Source organism: Sciurus carolinensis, chromosome 4, assembly GCF_902686445.1.
Source record: "Sciurus carolinensis chromosome 4, mSciCar1.2, whole genome shotgun sequence".
Classification (NCBI taxonomy): domain Eukaryota; kingdom Metazoa; phylum Chordata; class Mammalia; order Rodentia; family Sciuridae; genus Sciurus; species Sciurus carolinensis.
In genome coordinates this window covers 111,356,919-111,380,175 of record NC_062216.1, presented here as the reverse complement: position 1 = coordinate 111,380,175, position 23,257 = coordinate 111,356,919, and the positions used below count along the sequence as shown (strand labels likewise).

The 23,257-nt window shown below is 40.2% G+C and overlaps 1 pseudogene; it reads left to right on the top strand.

The window, feature by feature from the left end:
• The window catches only part of LOC124982883 (natural resistance-associated macrophage protein 2-like), a 34,863-nt pseudogene extending 13,172 nt beyond the window's left edge, over positions 1–21,691 (top strand).
• The last annotated feature ends 1,566 nt before the right edge of the window (positions 21,692–23,257 follow it).

Here is a 23,257-nt window from a genome sequence, read left to right as displayed (position 1 = left end):
CAGATCAAGACCTGAGCCTAGCTTCTGGGACAGTGCGTGGCATAGTAGCTGTTGTAGGTGCCTCTTGGCAAAGAGGGAGAAATATCACAGGGAAATGCTGTTTTAGGTGTCGTCTAAGCAGATGACTGACACAGACATATCTTCTCCCTTGCCTGTCCCAGGGCGTTGTGCTGGGATGTTACTTCGGGCCTGCTGCACTCTACATCTGGGCAGTGGGGATCTTGGCTGCCGGACAGAGCTCCACCATGACAGGAACCTATTCTGGTCAGTTTGTCATGGAGGTATGTGCTGGTGTTGAATAGTGGGAGATGACAGAGTCCTTAGATATTTCTTGGTGCCTTCTAAGGTCTCTCCAGAATTCCCCTTTTTCTTCTTCCTGGTCCAGCCTTTCATTCTGCTCCTGTGTTTTCTTTCAGGGATTCCTGAACCTAAAATGGTCACGTTTTGCCCGAGTGATTCTGACACGCTCTATTGCTATCATTCCCACTCTGCTTGTTGCTGTCTTCCAAGATGTGGAGCATCTAACGGGGATGAATGACTTCCTGAATGTTCTGCAGAGCTTACAGGTGAGCAGGGTCTGGGGAAGCTCTTTCCATGTCATCAGATAGTCTTAAGTACTGCCCTGGTGTAACAAGCCTTGTGCCAGGTTTTGCAGGGAAATGGAGATAAAGAAAGAGTCTTGGGTCTTGTTATGCAGGAATGTATATGAAATCCTTTTATCTAAATAGCTTTTGTCTAGGGCTGGGGATATAGCTCAATTGGTAGAGTGCTTGCCTTGCAAGCACAAGGCCCTGGGTTCAATCCCCAGCACCGCAAAAAAATAAAAAATTAAATAAATAAATAAATAGCTTTTATCTAAATAGCTATTTGCTGACAAAATCATAATTGGAATTATGAACTATATGCCTACATATAGAACACAAAATTATAGTTCATTAATCAGCAAGAACACTATGATACTATGCTAGGTCCTATGGAAGTTAAGAATGCAAGTCAAATGCAAATATTTGTAAACACACTAATAAACCTGTTGGGCACAATGGCACAAGCCTATAACCCCAGCTACTCAGAAGTCTGAGGCAGGAGGATTGAAAGTTCAAGACCAGGCCTGGACAGTTTGGTGAGACCCTGTCTCAACAAAACAGAATGAACTGTGGTAAAGCTCAGAGGTAGAGCAGCCTGGGCTTAGTTCCCAGTACTGGAATGTGTAGGTGCTCATTCTAGTTCTTTAGGGGCAGTGATATGTGCAAGAAGGATATTTTTATCTAACAGACCAGTATTTTGGGAGATTGCTGACTTCTTCCTTTTTGGCACAGTAAATGGAGAGTATGAATGCAGCAACAGAGGAGAACACACATTTTTCTTTCAATTTTTAGGACTTTAACTGTTCAGCTTTAACAACTGAAGTTTTAATCACTTTAATTCTGTATTAATTGATCTTAATGAGAAAAGGCATAAGCTAATACCTTTGAAGGATATTGGGAGTACTTTAACTTATTTTCAGACTAACAGAAAGGCTCATTACATTTCTAGGGTTTTTTGTTTTTCTAAGGATTTGGGGTTATTTCATGGTATTTTTTCCCATCTTTCTCCCTTTCATTGTCCATTTAGACTCAATTTAAAATAAATCCAGGACAAAGCAAGAACGATTTTTCAGTTCCTTTTGCAGTGCCTCTAACTCTTGTCCTGTTTACCCCTCAAGATGCCATTTCCTTTTCTGTCTGTGGCCAGATTGAACCGTTCCACTAGTGACTGTGCTGATTCTTTCACAGAGGCTGGAGGAGCGCCGGTGGGATCTTGGTCCTTATTGTGTCTTCTATCAACATGTACTTTGTAGTGGTTTATGTCCAGGAACTGGGACACATGGTGTTGTATGTTGTGGCGGCTGTGATCAGTGTGGCTTATCTGGGGTTTGTGTTCTACTTGGTAAGTACAGTCTGGATGAGGCAGGGACACAGGTATCTGGGATGGTAGAAGTGGAGCTACCTGACATTCAGAAATGAATGGACCCAAAGAGCACATGGCAGTCTGCCTCCTGGTTATTGAGGCAATAAAAATGGCATTGTCAAATCAGCTATTTACATTATTAACCATGAAATTTACTTTGGTTCCTAAGATCTGACATTTTTCTATTTCTGCAACTTGTATATAATTTCCATATGCAAGAATGTGATATATTTGAGGAACTGAAGGAAGGTAGCCATATAAAGTGTGGATAGTGGTACATCATGGAGTTAGAGAAGGGGGCAATGCAGTGTGATTTAAAGCTTTACAATGGGATACAAGTGGGTTTCCAGCCAGCTGAGCACCACCATTTATTAGTTCTCTAAGGAAATAGTGATATCCTTTTATTCAATTATTCTTAGAATCATTTTTTAAAATCCTGGTTATAAAAACCATACCAACATAGAAAGGAAATGTAAAATTATTTGTACCCAGATTATAAAAACAATTATTTTAATGTCTAGAGAAAATTATGTAAAAATGATAATGATAGGTTTCTTAGGAAAGTAGAATTATACATTCTCAATTTTCCAGATCTTCTTTAACATTGCTTGTATTAGTGATAGCAGCAACAACAGTAAATCCACCTCCCTATTCTAAACAGATTTCTCTGAAACAGAAATAATGCCATTTCTGCTACAAAGATTGTTAAAGATGGAGGCTGGAGATATGCTGTTGATCTCTAGAATGCTAACCTAGTCCTTAAGTCTGCCACAGTTTGGGTATCTGATTGCGAAAATCACTTTAGAGAATATTGAAAAAGTGTGTCCTGTATTGTTATAACCCTTACCTTTTCCTTCCCAATAAATCTCCAGCACACAAAGATTACATTGATCCTAGGGCCTAGGAAACCCAAGAAACTGAATATATCCTCTGTTATGGTTTGGATGTGAGGTGTTCCCCAAAAGCTCACATGTCAGACAATGCAGGAAGGTTCAGAGAAATGATTGTGTTGTAAGAGTCTTAACCCAATCAGTCAGTTAATCCCTGATGGGATTAGTTGAAGTGGTAGGGTGTGGCTGGAGGAGATTGGAATTGGGGCATAGCTATAGGATATATATTTGGTATCTGGAGAGTGTAGTCTGTCTCTCTGCTTCCCGATGATGTGAGCCGCTTCCCTCTGCCATGCATTTCCACCATGATCTGCCTCACGTGGAGCCCCAAGGAATAGAGCTGACCTTCTATGGACTAAGACTTCTGAAACGTGAGCCCTCAGATAAACCTTGCCTCCTTTACATTGTGCTGTCAGGTCATTTAGTCACAGCAGTGAACAAAGCTGACCAAAACATCTTTGATAGCAATTGTTTTTACAATTTACTTTGAAGACAGGGGAATTCTTCCTTCCTGCAAATTAGTTGTAAAGGTGGCAAGTTGTCCTTATATTACCTGAGACTAGTGAGTCTGTTGAAGTCCCATTTTTAGAGGTGAAGGCTGATTCTAAAGTGGGTCTCTGCCATTTATCTCCAAAATAGGAACTTCACAGAGCAGCTCAGGAGACTATGCCAGTCACATGAGTCTGTCTGTCATTCTTTCTATTCCTTATGACCGGGAGTTGGGAGGACTGCAAAAAGTCATTGAGCAACGTTCCATTGCATAAAATAAACAAAGCAGTAGGAACAGAGAGAACTCAATTTTGAAAAGAGTTTGGAGAAAATGTTATCATCTAGGGGTGTTCTGTTCCTTGTCTCCATTCAGCAAAGAATTGAAGAACAGGACACAGAGATAGCAAGCAAGTAGCAGGTTTACTGCAAAGAGAAGAAGCCCCAAAGTTGGGAATCCAGTGGGGGAGTTTTGGCTTATTCTTTTTATGGCCTCTGGAATTTTCTGCTTTCCTTATCTCTTCCTTTGTCCTCATTCTTATCATTATTGATTGGTGCCCCCTCTGTCCAAATGTCTGTTTTAGTTTTTTTCTTTTTAATTCCCTGCTTAGGAGTACAGAAGTGTCTGATTGGGTCCCCTGCTTGTGTCCAGGAGCACTTTTGTCAAGCAGGAAGTTGACTTCATCAGAAGCTCTCTGTGGTCCTTTGTTCTGGCCTTGCCCCCGACACCTCACTCACCATCTTGCCCTGGCTGCCTAAGCCCTTCTATATCTCCCTCAAAACTGTTGAGGAAGGAAGACTCCTGATATTGTGAAGACAATGTTGGTTCGAAGAGTGACTTGGGCAACCCTGGATCTTGGAAGAACATGGGTAAAGCTGGATGTTTAAAGAAGGGAGCAGGTTGCCTCTGAGCAGGGCCACATGAGCAGTGTGGTGGCCGAGGTCTCTTCAGAATGATGACTGTTTCATCTTCCAGGGCTGGCGACATTTGATTGCACTGGGTATGTCCTTCCTGGACTGTAGTCACACAGTAAGCATCTCTGAAGTCCCACTGACTGAAGAAGCCACTTGCGTCTATACTAAGTAAACCCAGGATGAGTCTTCTGTCTTGTGCAGGTAGCCATGAGGGCCAGTATGTTTTTGTGGCTTCCTGTGTGAAGATAGCCACTCAATTACTGATTGGGAAAGACTTTGTTCCATGTATATATGTTTGAAAGAGGAATTTTTAAAAATCTGGACCTCCTACATGAGAACTGGATTAGGGAGGATCTTTGAAAAGCTAATATTAGCTGCTGTTACTCTAACACTAAAGTCTTAGGACAAGGGTCAGCTTGTTTTATCCTTTGAAAGAATTCTCTGTGCATGATTCTTAACCAGACTATTTTTTTTAAATTAGGAAATGCAGAGCTGGGGATATAGCACAGAGATATAGTACTTCCTTAGCATGCTTGATGCCCTGGGTTCAATTCCTAGTATTGTTAAAAAAAAATTAGGCAATGTAGTACATTTGTCATAACATAGATCTGGTACCCACAGATATGCCAGTTTTGTTTCTCAAAAAAGAATGGAAGCCAGGCACATGCCTTTAATCCCAGTGACATGGAAGGGTGAGGGAGGAGGATTGCAAGTTCAAGGCCAGCCTCGGTAATTTAGTATGGCCCTAAGCAACTTAGTGAGACCCTGTCAAAATAAAAAATAAAAAAAGTGCTGAAGATGTACCTCAGTGATAAAGTTCCCCTGGGTTAAATCGCCAGTACCAAAAGAAAGAAAAAAAAGGTAATTGATTTTTTTTGTTTTGTTAAAAATTTTTTTTAGTTGTCAATGAACTCTTATTTTTATTTATTTACTTATATGTGGGACTGAGAATTGAACACATTAGGCAAGCACTCTACCACTGAGCAACAACTCCAGCTCAAGATGATTGATTTTAACAGGCTGAGAAATATTTTTGCATGTCCTTTCAATTATTTTAATTATAAAAATCTCAACTAGTGAGTTCATCCATATGAAATATAAAATTAAGAGAGCTCTGCCTCTGTCAGGCTCAAGATTCTTTTAACTTTTTTCCACTTTAAGTTTCTCAGCAGAAGTTAAGTGGGGTGGGAATGTGTAACGAAGGTGAAAAAATGAACAAACAGCAAAACCCACCTGTCCCTGGTGGTTACTAATCATGTCTGAAGGTTTTCTCAGAGACTGAAAAGTTACCAGGATTTTCATGGGAGTCTGAGGTTCATAACACCTTGTTACCACAGAGCTTTCCTGATGTTTACTCTTGAACACACGTAGTTACAAAAACATCACCTTCCTCCTCCAAGAGGGGGGTGATAGAAAAAGATGGTAGCTTTTATAAATTGACTTTCTCATGAGACTTTGCGGGTGGGGAGAGAAGACTCAGAAGGGAAAGAAGAACCATCGCTTTATTCCTGAAAGACACCTCTTGCCCAAATCGTGTTTTTCTGATGCAACACTCAGCTGCATGTCCAAGATGTCTTGCAAAGCAGTCTCAGGAGCTGTAGACCTAACCATTCCAAAGCACGCTCTCTCAGCAAGTCAGTAGGTGTCACTGTGGTTCCAAGTTCCCTCAGCATGGTGGCACCAGGCTACCTCTCTACAGCAGTTCCCTCAGAGGGGAAACTGAGACCACATGGCGGAGCTCTGGAGTTAGAGGAAATGGGTGTCTTCAGCATGGAGCTGCTGTTCTTTCAGCCACTTCTGACGTTTTTACATGTGGAGCCTGAGGCTGCATGATTCTGTCAGATCAAATCACACTTGTCTGTTGGAGATCAATAAGCAAAAGTGTTCTGAGGCCATAGTCTGGTGAGAACAGTAATGGGAATGGCATGGAAGGACTTCTCATTTTTGGAACTTTCCTTCTGGAGTCCCAGTTGATTGACATTCTCTGTTCTTCTGAGCCTGCAAAGGATTATTACTGATATTTTGCACATAGTCAAAAGCACAGACAGTCTTTTATGAGGCATTAGGGGTAAAGTACTGTGTTTCACTGATAGTTCGTTTTTCTTTGCCCCTGAAGTAATGCAGTACAGAATCACAGATGACCATTCCCCTGTTCCTTCTCACACCTGTCCCCAAGCCCCCCACCATCATTCCCCAAACTGGTTTTAAAGGTACTCTGAATGCCTCAGGGACTGACATCTTCATCTTTTCTCAGGTTGTGGTGGTAGAATGCAGTCAAATTGACCAAAAAAAAAAACCAAAAAACAAAAAACAACAACAACAACAAAAAAACCCTACAACAACAACAACAAAAACCCTCCTTACCCTCCTTATAATTATGGTATAGTAATGTTTGCCTTTGCTCTGTGTCTGGTAGGTCCAGTCGGTCTCAGATCCACAAACAATTAGGAGCCCAGGTAAATGCTGCTACTGTTCTTTCAACAGTTATATTTATGACTCATAATGATTGAATATTTCTTCCCAGTTAAACTGCATTTTATAATACTATCATTATAGTATTTTAACACTCCCATATTCCATTTGGTCTCAGAGAGAAAGTGTGTTTGAACCAGTGCTCTGAGTGCAACAAACATTGTGGAGAAATGTAAGTCTGCCAGTGCCAGCATGAGCAGTGTGCATTTTGGCAGTTTGTGTAAGATGTTTAAAGATGTACAACTGTACCTTTTGTAAATTGGTCCTTATTGTCCTTAAAGGTAACCTGAAATAAGCACACTGCTGGAAATGAACAGGGCATGGGGAAGAGTTTCAGTTTGGCTCCTGTGGTCCTAAGGAGTTAGGGGTGTTTGGAGTGGTTAAAGCTAAGCTTCTTTTTTTTTTTTTATTTGTTATAATTATTTACACATGACAGCACAATGCATTTCAACTCATTGTACACAAACAGAGCACATCTTCTCATTTATCTGGCTATACACAATGCATTCACACTGTTTGTGCAATCATACATGTACATGGATAATAATGTCCATCTCATTCCACCATCCTTTCCACCTCCACACCCCTTCCCCTCCCCTCACTCACCTCTGCCCAATCCAAAGTTCCTCCATTCTTCTGTAGCCGTGCCCTCCATTAGGGATCAGCAGCCACATATCAGAGGAATCATCTGGCTTTGGTTTTGGGGATTGGCTTATTTCACTTAGCATGATATTTTCCAATGCCATCCATTTACCTGCAAATGCCATCATTTCACTCTTCTTTAAGGCTGAGTATATTCCATTGTGTGTCTATACCACATTTTCTTTATCCATTCAACTATTGAAGGGCACCTAGGTTGGTTCTATAGTTAAGCTATTGTGAATTGAACAGCTATAAACATTGATGTGGTCACAACACTGTAGTATGCTGATTTTAAGTCCTTGGAGTATATGCTAAGGGGTGGGATAGCTAGGTCAAACGGTGGTTCCATTGCAAGTTTTCTAAGGAATCTCCATAATGTAAAGCTAAGCTTTTAGTGCACATTTAACAATATGTGAATTTGATTCATAATTAATATTTTTCTTTTCTAATTGTTTCTTTTTAAAAAATTTTTAACTTTGAAATACTTTATTAATGGTGTCTCAATGACTTTGATATAGAAATACTGAAATATCAGTTACCATCTGGAATGAGGTACCAAGCCTACACTGTTAGTACTTCTCTCCTTGAAGGGACAGAGACATAAATGGGTTTAGCCTTAGAAGGCTGAGGTTAGTTTCAGACACTAACACACTAATTCTTTTTACCCACTTAATTTTACTGTAGCTAAAGTCACATCACTACCATGTTTAAACTTGAAAAAAATTATTCTGCCTTTCTTTAAGCATAATATTTGTCTCACAGAAGTCTTGTTTCACCACTCTTTTGAGGCTTTTACATTTTGTATTTGCTGCCAATAAAAATTAGTGAGAATTCGAAGAGAGAAACCAAAATTGCTTAGCTTAACAGTAAATGAGCATTTTGTCAGACATGACGTAAATAGGAATATTGGCACCCATTATTAAAAACAAAGACAAAGCTCAGCACAATGAACTACTAGCCCTGTCAACACACACAGCACTCAATTTGTCCCAAGAGTATCACCAGAATTCCATTTTACCTTTGTGTTGCAAGCTCTCCTTGCCTATCTTATAAGAGCTGAATACTGTAAGTAATTCTAAAGTGGTTTTCTAAGTTGGCGTTCTTCATTTAGCTTTCTGTCCTTAGTTTTGGTTTAAATTCACAACTAAAATAGGATGCAAAACAATTTGAAGATTCCGATTTGAAAAATGTCCTCTAACTGCCTTTTGGAATAGCTTCTGCTCCTTCATTGGTAACACCAATGGATTCTAAGGATGTCAACCTTTCCTGGGACCTTAACTTATAAGTGAAAAGGTGGTGAATTCATTATTATGTGCTAGTCCTTGAACTTAAGTAGCTTAATGCCAGAGCCCACATGTTCATTCCCAAACCGTCTGGTATAAAATATAGTGTACCCTTCATGCTGGATTAAGACACCAAACTTTGTTGTTCAGCACCCGTAAACCAACACACTAATGCATTTGCTTGATAGTCTAATTAGTGTTGGAATATATTTTAACTCAGAAGTTGCCAACTGGTTGACTTGTTTGGCCTGTGCTCAATTTTTTAAAATTAAATTCAATGTTTTTGGCAGTGTTAAAAATGGTCACCTCCTCCATGGTCCTACCCAACAATAGTTAAAAATAGTAATAGGTTTACTCATTGAGATCACCTGTCTTCCCGCAAAGGTATTTTAACATATTCCTGTGCCACTTGGCTCTATTTCTCAGTATCTCAGAACTACATAATCTACTACTCCAATGAAGAAGTTCAATCTACTAAGTCATCTAAGTGATTCATGCTATGGGCCTCATCATTGTTTATGACATACTGAGGGCATCTACTGTCTTTGCTCACTTGGGAAAGGCCTTATTGAATGTCAGCGTGTCTGACAGTTGCAATTAGTTATTAAAACCTGCAAGTACAACTTTAAAGTAAAGAAGCAAACTGGTATGAAAAACTGTTTCCCTGTTTTAAAACCAATGTCAGTGAGTACCTAGCCCACTAATTGGGAATGGTTCAGTGCTGGGCACCATCTGGTATATGTTATCTTCACACAGTTATCACAACACTCCTATGAGATCAGACAAGGCAACTGGTAGTGTGTTAATGTATCTGTTGGCCAGGCATGGTGGAGCACGTCTGTAATCCCAGAGGCTTGGGAGGCTGAGGCAAGAGGATCACAAGTTCAAAACCAACCCCAGCAACTTAGCAAAGCCCTAGATTTATATATGAATACTTAGAAACCTTGAACAATGTACAATGCCCCTATAGTTTTAACTTCCTGATTATGAGGCCCTATATAATAAACTTGCTGAGCTAGTTTTGAATCACTGCTACTCCATCAGAGTGCAGTTTTCCCACCTGGCCCCAGCTGTTAGTGAAATTATCTCTGTGTCTTTGTCTCTGTGTTTTTCTTCATCTCTATCGCCCCTACTCAAGAATGCTTTGTTGATGCTGTGTGGGTCTCCACAGATTTATAGTACACATTCTGTATTAATTTACAGGCTGTTGGTGTCAAAGGTCAGTGATATTTCTAAACCCCTGAGTAATAAAAGAAGGGCTAAAATGAACTCAGTGACTATCCCAAGTGGTATTCAGGAGAGAGACAAAGAGTAAAGAGAAATACAATTTTATAGATCTGAACACAGATCACTCAGATTAAGTTTTCTAGGAGTGGGGCTGTGGAAATATGTTTTAAAAGCAGTTGAGGTGGTTTTGTTTCAGCATGGCAAGCATTATAGTTTGGATCTGGAACGTCCCTCAAAGGTTCATGTGTTTAAGATTTGTTTCCCAGTGCAGCCATGTTCTGAAGTGTGGCTTGGGAGAAGTGATTGAATCATGAAGGCTCTAATCTCATCAATGAATCAATTCATTGATGGATTCACAGGTGATTGCCCTATTGGGAGAAGGTGGAAACTCTAGGAAGTGGGGTCTATTGAAGGGAGTAAATCCCCAGGGGCATGCCTGTTGGGACTATATCTTGTCCCTGGCTCTTTCTCTGCTTTCTGGATGCCATGAGTCCCGCAGCTTTCCTCTGCCATTCCCTTCCTCCCCCCCTGTCTGCTTTGCCACAGGCCTAAAAGCAATGTATCTAACTGACTATGGACTGAAACTTCTGAAAATTTTAGGCAAAAGAAATCTTTCCTCCTTAAAAAAAAACTCTCCTCTAAATTGATCTTCTTAGGTATTTTGTGACAGTGATGAGAAATTGACTTAACCAGGACCCATAAGTCATCTTCTTCTGTCAGCACATTATCTTTTTGTCTTTTTAATAAAAGGCTTATCTCTGCTTGTGTGCCAAGGGATAATGGGGCCAAGATTACAGGGATTAGGAGTTAGACCATTTGAAATCTGACTTCCAATACACACAGTACAAAAGTACAAAACACTGAGTATGCCTTTGCTCTCATCCTGGCCTGAATTCTCATCCTGAAGCAGTGTACCACAAGGATAGTTAGAGTGCTAATTTTACTGAGGACATATGGCACTCTCTCAATCTTTAATTATTTCAGCTCCTATTGTTATTATTATCATCATTATTATTATCATCATCATTATTATTATTTGGTACTGGGGACTGAATCCAGGAGCACTTTACCACTAAACTACATCCCCAGCCCTTTTTATTTTTATTTTTATTTATTTATTTATTTATTTTTGGTACCAGGGACTGACCCCAGGGGTGCTTAACCACTGAGCCACATCCCCAGCCCTTTTTTATATTTTATTTAGACAGTCTCACTGAGTTGCCTATATCCTTGCTAAGTTGCTGAGGCTAACTTTGAGCTCACAATCCTCCTGCCTCAGCCTCCCAAGCCCCTTGGATTACAGGTGTGTGCTACCATGCCTGGTTTATTTTTTATTTTTTATGGTACTATAGGTTGAACCCAAGGGCACTATTTATTCTACTGAGCTATATTCTCAGAACCCTCCCCCCCGCCTTTTTAAAATTTTGAGATAGGGTCTCACTAAATTGTCCAGGCTGGCCATTTGTCATCCTTCTACCTCAGCCTCCTGAATATCTGGAATTACAGGCATGTACCACTATGCCCAGCTAGCTGTTAGTATTTTAAACATCAAAAATCACTGTGGGGGCTAGGGCTGTGGCTCTGTGGTAGAGTGATTGCCTATCCTGCATGAGGTACTAGGTTCAATTCTCAGCACACATAGAGAAATAAATAAAATAAAGTTATTAAGTCCAACTACAGCAAAAAAATATTTTTTAAAAAAACCACTCATGTATCCATAAGCCATTTCTTTTCTGAAAAAAAATAACACTACTGAAAAATGGCCTAAATTAATATGCTGACTGTAGGTACTTAAATGCCCATTTCAATATTTAACTACTTGAAAATCAGTCTAACTCTCTTTCTACCCTTTTGTCTTTAGTACCACCTGGAATTGACAGCTCAGCCTGCACTCTACCTTTTGAACACCATGGATGCTGACTCACTTGTGTTGAGATGACTAACAGCCTGAGAGACTATATAAGAACCACTTTCTCTAAACCCTGTTGTGCCAACTGTCTTAATATATCTCTCTTAATTTGTAGGTAAGTTTGGTTTATTTAAACAAAGGTAGAGATTTCCTCATAGGAGCAGGGTTAAAAGTCAAGAATTACAAGTGTAGGTCAGAGGCCTGTCCACTTTAAAGCAGTCAAATAATAGGCAGAGTTAAATGATGACCTGTGATGGCCACACATCCCTATGGGGTTGTATCTTCATTTCTGGGATTTCAAATATATGTATATATTATATATGAATGCACACACACCTACGTGTGTGTGTGTGTGTGTGTGTGTGTGTGTGTGTGTATGTATGTATGTTAGTTTTTCACTGCTGTGACAAAATACCTGAGAAAATCAACTTAAAGGAGGAAAGATTTATTTTGGCTCATGGTTTCCAAGGTTTTAGTCCATTATCAACTGATTGCATTGTTTCTGGGTCATGGTAAAACAATATAACATGGCAGAAGGGTGTGATGGAACAAAGCTGCTCACTTCATAGTAGGAAGGAATTGGAGACAGGGAGAGAGAGTGGAGAGGAAGGGGGGTCAGGGATAAGTTTTAATCCCCAAGGGCACACCTCAAGTGTCCTTTCCCTTCACTTAGGTTCCATTTCCTTTTCACCACCTCCCACTAGTCAATTCAAATTATGAATCCATCAATGGATTAATCCACTGATGAGGTCAGAGCCCTCATGACCCAATCACTCTCCAAGGTCCTGACTCTTAACATGGCTGTATTAGGGACCAGGATTTCAACACACATGATTTTAAGGGACAGTCCAGATCAAAACTATACATATAGCTATATTTATATAAACCTGAACATGTAAGTTTAGGTAAATTTTTTTTTTTTTTTTGATACTGAGGATGGAACTCAGGGGCACTCAACCACTGAGCCACATCCTCAACCCTATTGTCTATGTTATTTACAGATAGGGTCTCACTGAGTTGCTTAATGCCTCACCATAACTGAGGCTGGCTTTGAACTCAAGAACCTCCTATCTCAGCCTCCCAAGCTGCTGGGATTACAGGTGTATAAAAACGTTATATAAAACTGATAGTTCTTTTATATTTTTTTAGGAAAATTGTATAGGTAAATCAGATATTTGTATTGGAACACAAGTGTGAAAGGAAAAGGAGTAGTGTTCATTTTCGCAGTGAACTGGTCAAACTGAATCTTTTAAAGTGATATTTTACTATGCCAGTCAAATTTCACTTTGATTGTAATTGATCAAATTACCTCCTTGGTATCTACTGACATAAGCACATCGTTTCCAAGGAAAATAGCTCTCCTACTTGGTAATCATATTTAACCCTGGTTATCAGCCTCCTTCATAGTTGTCATGGTCTTCACTGTTGCTTTTCCTGAAATTTTTTTATTTATTAAACAGATATGATGGTATTGGCCAATAAGCTTAATATATAGCAACAAGTTTTAGAAACCATCCCTTTAACCAATGATTGCTTTTTCACACCACAATGTACCTCATCCCATTCTTACATTTGACTTTAAAGTAGAAAAAGAAGAAACTAATAACACTTAACTGTGTTAAGTCCTAACGTGAATAATGGAGGTATCAATCTTCTTTCTGATGTTTGTAGAGTTCCACAATGTCTTTTCTTTCCACTTTTCCCATTAACACTCCAAATATCATTTCTAGGTCCAAAGTCTATTTCTAGGAGTAACTAATAGTTATCCTGTTTAATGTCCTATGGAATGCTAAACATTTCATTTTAAGATATTTCTACCAGGTAGGATGAGATTACTACTTGACTGGGACTTGGAAGATTAGTTCATATTATCATGAAATTCCTGCTTCCATGTATATTATATATTTTTAAAAAAATCCCTGTCTCCAACCAGAAATTTTTTTCCTTAAAATTTTTGGAATGAACTGGGCATAGTGATACATGTCTACAATCCCAGCTACTCAGGAGGTTAAGGCAGGAGGATCACAAGTCGGAAGCCTTTTGGGACAACTTAGTGAGACAATGTCTCAAAATAAAAATAAATGAATAAAAGGGCTGGGGGTGTAGCTCAGTGCTAGAGCACTTGCCTAGAATGTGTGAGGCCCTGGGTTCAACTCCCCTGTACACACACACACACACACACACACACACACACACATCATAATGAAGAAATTTAAAGAACTAAAAGTTTAGGCTTGGTTTATAGTTCAGTGATAGAGTACTTGGCTAGCATGTATGGGCTCTAGGTTTAATGCTCATCCAAGCAAAAAAGGAAAGAAAGAATAAAAAGCTTTATCATAATGCTAGTCAGCTTTCCATCACTGGGACAGACTACCTAAGAAAAACAACTTAAAGGAGGAGAACTTTATTTGACCCTTGGTTTCAGAAGTTTCGGTTTATGGTATGTTGGCACCGTTGCTTTGGACCTGAGGCAAAGCAGAAACATCATGACAGAAGGGCATGGAAGAGGAAGACTGCTTACCTCATGGAGGCCAGGAAGCAGGGGTGGGGGCAAGGACAAGATACACCCTTCATGGGCATGCCCCCAGTAAGTCACCTTCTCCACCTCGACCCCACTTTCTAAATTTTTTACTATCTCCCGGCAGTTCCAACAGCTGGGGACCAAACCTTCAACACATTAGCCTTCAGGTGATATTCCAGATCCAAACTATAACACATAATTGTCTGATTGAAGATCAGAAGATTTGCCACACTGGACCCAGAATCCTGCATGGAAGTACACTTGGCTGGAACTGAATGGCAGCTATCTGTGCCATATACTCCAGGGTGGCATATACCCCAGCACATCACTCCTCATTTCCTTCTTACTTCCAACCCTGCAACCTTTGTATGACTTTGAACTTCACTTTCTTCTTTCATCGTTAAAGTGAAATGTCTGACCTCTCTGCCTTATTTTAATATTTATTTCCTCTTAAGGAGGACCTTTTTTTTCCCTTTAATTCAGATATCACCTGGCTTCATTTATAATGGTTTGACCTTTTAAGTGGTGGGGAGTTTTCTAAAATGACACTTCAAAATTCCCTCATTTCTACTTCAGGGGCTCTTAAGACTTCAGAAAAGAGAAGCAACCTTGTAGCCTAAGTTAGTGTCCTTTGGGTCTTAAAATTAAAATGGAAATAACATCAGTTATAAGTTCTCACTTGGAAAATTGAAGTCTCAATGTTTTGGTTTCCTTATATAGAGACAATAACTCTAAGTGAACCAATTTGTTGTATTTCCCTGGGAAACTCCATTTCTCAGAAGTTTCATTACCAGAATGTTGGAGAAAGGAAGATAAAAAATAGGAGCATCCTATTGGTTAAACTGAGGCTAAGTCCTCTGGAATTTCTGCAGCTCTTCTCCATTCTTTAACTATGTTACTAGAAACACAGTTGAGTTTACAGAAGTTTACAAATATTGCTCTGAGGTCACACAATTCCTATAATGAGAAAACTTGACAATAAACTGAATCATATTAAAACCAATGGAGGAGGTTGATTCCTGAAGAGTAAGTCTTGGGTAAGATTTTTGAAAAAATTAAGAGCATTTACTCATTTTCTAATTTCAGATTTACAAATCTAGATTTCTATAGGAAGTGTGTTTATGCAGTGTATTAGTCTCTTTTCTGTTACTATAAACAACATCTGAAGCTGGGTAGGTTGCAAAAAAAGATGTTTATTTTATAATTCTGGAGGTTCAAGGATATGGTCCCTGCCTTGGTTTGGCTCTGATGTGGATCCCCTTGGCTGTGTCACATGGTGGATGGCATCATAGTGGCAGTGAGTACAAGAGGAAGACATCAGATAAGGAGACATGGAGCCAGAGAGAGCAATTTAGGGGTCAGATTCTCTTGTCACTACCTGCTCTCATGACAACTAACTCAGGGTCCCAAGAAAAATGCCTTAATTACTTTCAAGGGCAGTGTTGCCAGTGACCCAACTAACTGGCACTGGGCCCCACCTATTTATTAATCTAGTAGTACTGGGGACTGAACTCAGGACTTCAGCATTCTGGCAGTGCTCTACCACTGAGGCCCTACCTCCTAAAAGTCCCAACTTTATTCAGCATTACAACACTGGGGACCAAGTTTCCAACACATGAAACTTTGAGGGACACACTCAAAGAATATCCATATGGCTGGGCACAGTGGCACACGCCTATAATCCCAGTGGCTCAGGAAGCTGAGGTAGGAGGATCGTGCGTTCAAAGCCAGCTGTAGCAAAAGCAAGGCTCTAAGCAACTCAGTAAGACCCTGTCTCTAAATAAATACAAAATAGGGCTGGGGATGTACTCAGTGGTTGAATGTCCCTGAGTTCAATCCCTGTACTGCCCCCCTGCAAAAAAGAATATCCATATAGATATTAGTGTACTTAATCTAATCTAGGTACATTCATTTCAATTCCTATGGTTCAACATTATGGAGTCAACTAGTAAAAGGATGCTCTGATAAACTGTATAATCAGACACTGTCAGGAAATGTGTAATTAAATAATTGTTACTGAGCAGCTGGTGCTATATAACTGTGTGTCAACCTGATATAAGAGGTAGGTAGAGCATATCCAGGCTTACAAATTAGTTAATTAGCAAGTAAGGTATCAAGGGTTCTAGTAGCCAGTAAAATTACCTTCTCTATTTCAAACTTTACCACATTAGGCTACTAAAGTTTTACCTGGAAGGTATTTTGCAAATGCAGGGATATCATCTTCCTTCAATGACTCTCCCTTTCTACCTAAGCTATAGGGGATAAATGAACATCCTGTGTACCTCCTGACTTTTCTCCAAATGTGATTTTATAGCCTAATTTAAGCACAGTTTGTGGGTTTGCAAGCATAGCTACTGTTAATAAATACTTTGCTTTTTTTTTTCAAGCAACAAGTGTATTACTTTTCCTTTTCTGTCAGATTACAAAATTGCAAAACTATTGGGTTTTGTAAGAAAAGTTAGATTCTACTGGGTGTGGTGGCACATACCTGTAATCCCCAAAACTGGGGAGGCTGAGGCAGGAGGGTCGCAAGTTCAGGGCTGAGAAATCTCAGCAATTTAGCAAGACTCTGTTTTAAAAGGGGGAGGGGCACTAGGAATGTGGCTCAGTGGGTAAGCGCCCCTAGGTTCAGTCCCCAGTACCAACAATAAATAAATAAATAATCAAACAACAAATAAGTAAATAAAAATAAAATGAAATGGAGTTTAAGAAACTTTAATTACCTTGTCCTGTTTGGTGAGAATTAAGTGATGAAAGAGTATCACATTTAACGTGTATACAGAAGTTTTCTGTATAACCACTATATAACCAACAACTAATTTTCAGATTGGTTTGCATAGTATAGATTATTTTCTACTGCTACTACAAAGTAAACATTTAAGACGTGGACTGGGTTGTGGTTCAGTGGTATTACACTTGGCTTAGCATTGTTGAGGCCTTGCGTTCAATCTCTGCAAAAATGTTCAAGCACTGCAAAAATGGAAAAAAAAAAACTTTTTAAGTCAGAAAAAGACATCAAGAAGGGACATTTCTGGGTTTGTTTGTTTTTTTGTTTGTTTTGTTTTGTTTTGTTTTCTGATGGTGGGGATTGAAACCAGGGATGCTTTACCACTGAGCTATATTTGTATATAGCTATATTTGTATATAGCTCAGTCATTTGTAAATTTTTTTTTATTTTAAGACAGGATCTCATTAAGTTGCTTAGAGCCTTGCTAAGTTGTTGAGGCAGGTCTTGAACTTGTGATCCTCCTGCCTCAGCCTCCAGAGTTGCCAGAATCATAATTCTGTGTCACCATGCCTGGCCAAGAAGGGATATTTCTAAGATAATTATGAATGTTAATTTAAAAATAAACTTAAGACATTTCAGAAGATCTACAAAGGCTATGAGAATTCTTTTTTTTTTTTTTTTTGTGGTGGTGCTGGTGCTGGGGATCAGACCCCTCCAGGGTCCTCACACATGCACTCTACCACCAAGCTACATCCCTAGCCCTGTATGCTGTACTTTGAGACAGGACCTCCCTAAATTTCCCAGGTTGGCCTAAAATTTACTATCCTTCTGCTTCAGCCTCCTGGATATATGGGATTACAGGAGTGTGCCACCACTCCTGGCTAAAGTAGGTGTCTTTCTAAACTGCCAATTTGAATATGCTGCTCTCCTCTTTAAGCCTTTTGCTAGCTAACATCATCTTGTTTCTCTTCTGCTAACAACCATTCTAAATCTATCTTGTTTTTGTTTTCTATCAACCTAGCTAAACTGCAACTGTTTCCCAGAATTTGCTTCCTTTCCTAGTTCTGGTTAGCTTGACTCATTCAGGATATTTTGCAAGAGATTTGGAAGGTGAAATTTGGAGCAGCAGCTGCCATGTTCTTTTAAAAAATTTTTTTTTTAGTTGTAGGTGGACACAATACCTTTATTTTATTTATTTTTATGTGGTGCTGAGGATCGAACCCAGTGCTTAACACATACTAGGCAAGTGCTCTACCACTGAGCCACAATTCCAGTCCCTGCCATGTCATTTTTACATCCAGAAGGTTGAAGGGTTGATGCAGGGTGACCATCTCTGGTACAGATTGTACATACTGTGCTTTATCTGCTGGCTCAACTTGATGTTGTTGGGCCGCAGTCAGGCCCACAGCTCCTTCAGTTGCTTCTGGATCTTCATTAGTTTCTCTGGTTCCTGGGCCAGATGTACTGTAGCTCCATGATGTGGTGTGGGGGGCCTCTCTGCCATGCCCCACGTGGATGAGAAAAGGGTTAACTGCTGGAGGATGATGTTGGCGGTTTTTCTATATATTAACCAAAAAACTTATCTACTCAATAAACACACAATAGCCAGTATTCTTTTTAAATGAGAGGGGGCATGACGGACGGGTCTGGCTATACTATCTCTGACCTCTTAAAACAATTTGCCCAACTCTCTTTTATTTATAATATACCGGTAAAGGAGGCAAGGATCAGGAGGAGCTTCTTTTGTGATGGATAGGATAGGGTGGAGTTAGGGGAGCCATTCTCTTAAGGAGGAATTTTCCAGAAGGAGTCAGGAAACCACTCCCATGCAGTGCCACATACTTCCCAGCAGTTCCTAGAAGCCAGGCCTCTGTGTCCCATGGCTCAACCTAGTCTGATTCTGCTAAATAAGGACGACTTCCCACAATGTAGGTTCTCTACATTTCTCATGAAGTGAGACAGAGAGACTGACTCCAGGTCCCACCTGTCTTGGGTTGCAACTCATCCTTGCAGATTCCAGTTTATCTTTCCTTTTCACAGTTGCCTTGCTGATTTCTGGCCTCAACATCAGAAACATAAGCAATAGTTTCACATGGACTGTTTAGCCAGCTCCTGACATTATTTAAGGCCAGAGCTCTAGAATATATCCCTTTTCATGTCACTACTGGTAGTTTTGCTTCTCTGACTGAAGTCTGACTGATGCAGAATGTGATGAACATGTGTTTCCAGAGGAACAGAAGCACCAGGACAGGTTCTCTGAATTGGTTCTCTGATCTGACTAAAGGCATTAATGACCATTTGTTCAGTGGTAACGAGGATGCTAGCAGGCCATAGCACTCAGGAGCAAGACACTTCCTTAAATTGTGACCTGTAGATTCTTTAGTCAAGGGCCTATAGAAAGCCAGGTTTTAAGTGAACAGGTCTTTAGTGTCATGGGAGATTTAGTAGAAATAGGGATACAATGAAGCTGATTATTTTTAAGTGTGCTGGAGAATTTGCAAAAAGCCAATAATGGACTCAGGGTTTTTCATTGCTAGCACAAGTTCTAGTGAGGAGGCTGAAAGCTTTAAAACTTCTCCTAAAGGAAACTCTTCACTCTTATACCCATGTGGCTGATACTTTTGAAAACCACACTCAGGGTCTCATGCTGTGAGTAGCTAGTCACAATACAATTTAAATGTGCCACCTCACAAAGTCTCCAATGTAAAATTGGCATTGCTTTGGAAAGAGAACCTTAAAAATTGGGATGGGGATGAGTGGAGATTTCAAAGAAATTGGGTCTTTGAACCCATATATTTTACTGAGATTCCTTTGCTAGTAGAAGCAGTCCTTCCAACCCTGCCGAAGAATGACTACAACCCAGGTCGATCATGGTGATGGATGCTTGTAATCCCAGCAACTCTGGAGGCTGAGGCAGGAGGATCATGAGTTTGAAGCCAGCCTCAGCAATTTAGTGAAGCCATAGGCAACTCAGTGAGACCTGTCTCTAAATAAAATACAAAAAAGGACTGGAGATGTGGCTCAGTGATTAAGTGCCCCTTATTTTGTATAAGTCCCTTATACAAAATAATAATAATAATAATAATAATAATAATAATAATAACTACAACTTGAATCAAAAGGTAATCCACACTCAAGGCAGTTGCAGTATTAAAAGAGCTGTAGTTGTAAATTACAGGCAGCTTTGTTCTCCAGGGAAGTCTGGTAATGTCTAGAAACATTTTTGTTTTTCACACTTGGGGTGAGAAGTGGGAGGATATGCTGGCAGCTAGTGGGTAGAGAACTTGGATACTGCCAAATATCCTGCAATGCACATGACAACCATCCACAACAAAGAACAATACAACCCCAAACATCATTAGTGCTGAGCTGAGAAACTGCCACAGAGGTAGGTATCCAGATGAGGTGGGTTGACTGCCAGAGTGAATCTGCCTTGCTCATCTAGTCCCTAAGCACACCTGCTTCCTTCCCAAGGTTGTGGGAAATGCACTTGCGTAGGTAGCCATGGCATTCAGTGCCTTCAGTGGCATTCGTGGTGACTATCTATAAACCAGAAATGACAGTGTGAACTGCGAGGCTCCTTGAATTCAATGTGAACAATGGCATCTTGGCGTTATGGGGGTCAAGTGGCTCAGTGGTAGTGCACTCTCCTAGCATGTATGAGGCCCTGGGTTTGATCCTCAGCACAACATAAAAATAAAATAAAGGTATTGTGTCCACCTACAACTAAAAAATGTTTTAAAAAAAAACATGAAATATTTCATAAACATGAAAGTTATTTGGAGACTATAGATTTAGGGAAAAGCACACTAGTACTTCAGTTGTTTGCTTTTTAAGTATAGCTTGTGTGCGTGTGTGTGTGTATGCTACTGAAGATTGAACCCAGGGGTGCTCTACCCTGGCTTCATCTCCACCCATTTTTATTTTTTATTTTGAGACAGGGTCTTATTTAGTTGCCTCGTCTGACCTTGAACTTGTGATTTTCCTGCCTCAGCCTCCCAAGCAGATAGGTAATATTATCTAACATAAGAAGCATTAATAGTCATTAACCTTGTAGGTCAGGATTTTAGTTACAGGATATCAAAGGGAAAGTGATTCAGCTGAATGAGGATTCAGCATCACCCAAAAATGGATAAAGAGACTTGTACTGTCTTTTGGGAGAGAATTAGCATGTTTTGGGTTTCGTAAAGGATAGATGCTTTTGCAGTTATTTTTATTTGTAGAGTAAGTGCCATTAAAGGAGGATACCTGTTTGACCAGGCTGGACAGTGGTAGATTTGTGTTGCTTCAATTGAGCTACCTCATAACTACATTTTCCAGAAGTCCTTTCCCTTTATTCCCTGCTTAATGCATGAGAGATATTTTACATGAGGTTTGGAAGGCAGAAGTAAGCAGCAGCCCATGGAATGCCATGTTGCAGCATTTCAGCTGATCTGCCGACTCACTTAGGTGGCAATGGGCAGCAATCAAGAGTACACCCAGAATGTCTTATGCTGACTTTTCTTTCTCTCCCTTCTCTGACTTCTTGACCAGGTCCATATTTATCTCCAGGATGAAAGGCATTTGCTTTTTCTATGTGTTGCTCTCACCATTGAATTGGAGGCTTGGAAATGGTTAAAAAGAAGAAAAAAAACCCACAACATACTTTTTCTGACTGAGGATGCCAATGAGGAAGCACTGTTTTTTTTTTAATAACTTTATTTTATTTTATTTTATTTATGTGGTGCTGAGGATCGAACCCAGTGCCACACACATGCTAGGCAAGCACTCTACCTCTGAGCCACATCCCCAGCCCCAGGAAGCACTGTTAAAATCTCTCTTCCCACTGCTGTCATGTCTAAATCAGTCTTCTAAAGAGCCTGAAGGGCTACAGAAGTTATTCATCAGAGGGCTGAGTTTTGAGACAACCAATGAAAGTCTGATGAGGAACCATTCTGAGCAACGGGGAACACTCAGACTGTGGTAATGAGAGATCCAAACACCTAGCCAACCATGGGAATCAGGTTTGTCACTTATGCCACTGTGAAGGAGGTGGATGCAGTCATGAAGGTAAGACCACACAAGGTAGATGGAAGAGTTGTAGAACCAAAAAGGGCTATGGCAGGAGAAGGTTCTCAGAAACCAGGTGCCCACTGAACTGTGAGAAGGGTGTTTGTTGGTGGCATTATAGAAGACACCAAAGAACATCACCTGTGAGACTCCTTAACAGTGTGGGAAAATGGAAGTGATGAAACCAGGACTGGCCAAAGCAATGACAAGAAGAGAGACTTTACTTTTGTATCTTCTGATGACCATGACTTTGTGGATGAGACAGTCATTCAGAAATACCATTCTGCGACTGGCCATACTGTGAAGAGCAGAAAGCCCTGTCAAGATGCCTAGTGCTTCATCCAGCCAGAGATCAAACTGATTTGGAAACTTTGGTGGCTGTCTGGTGGCAATGACAACTTTACTCATGGAGAAAACTTCAGTGGCCACAGTGACTTTGGTGGTAGCTATGGTGGAGTTATATATGGTGCAGTGTGAAGGGCTATAGTGCATTGGTGATAATGGAACCAATTTGGAGGTGGTGATTCTGGGAGTTAAAACAGTCAGACTTCAAATTGTGGGTCCATGAAGGGAGGAAACTTTAGAGGCAGAAACTGTCCCTGTGGTGGTAGAGGCCAGTACTTTGCCAAATCATGAAACCAAGGTGGCTCTGGCAGTTGGAACAGCAGCAGCAGCAGTGGCCATGGCAGAGATAGAAGGGTTAATACTGCCAGGAAACAAAGCTTAGCAGGACAGGAGAGGCAGAGAAGTGACAGGGAAGCTACAGGTTATGACAGATTTGTGAACTCAGCCATGCTCCTGTGGCTTGGCCTGGGTGCTACAAAAATGACACATTTTAGACAATATTTGTGTATGGGCAAAATACTCTGAGAACTGTATGTGACTACTTTGTAACAGATTATTTTAAGTTCTGTTATTTGGAAAGTGTAAAACCTCCCAACAAAGGGCTTTAACCTAAAATTTTTTTGTTTATACTCATGCTATTGATTGCTACATGTTATAGTCCGATCATGATGTTCAGTAGATGTGCTTTGGTTTAAATGTGCTGTGTAAAGTTAGTCTACTCTGAAGTCATCTTGGTAAACCGTCCTGACAGTGTGAAGTTAGGATTCTTTCAGGGTGATGCCAGGTTCCATTTGAAATTTATTTAGAACTCCTTGGGTAGAGAAGCCATTAACCAAAATAAAT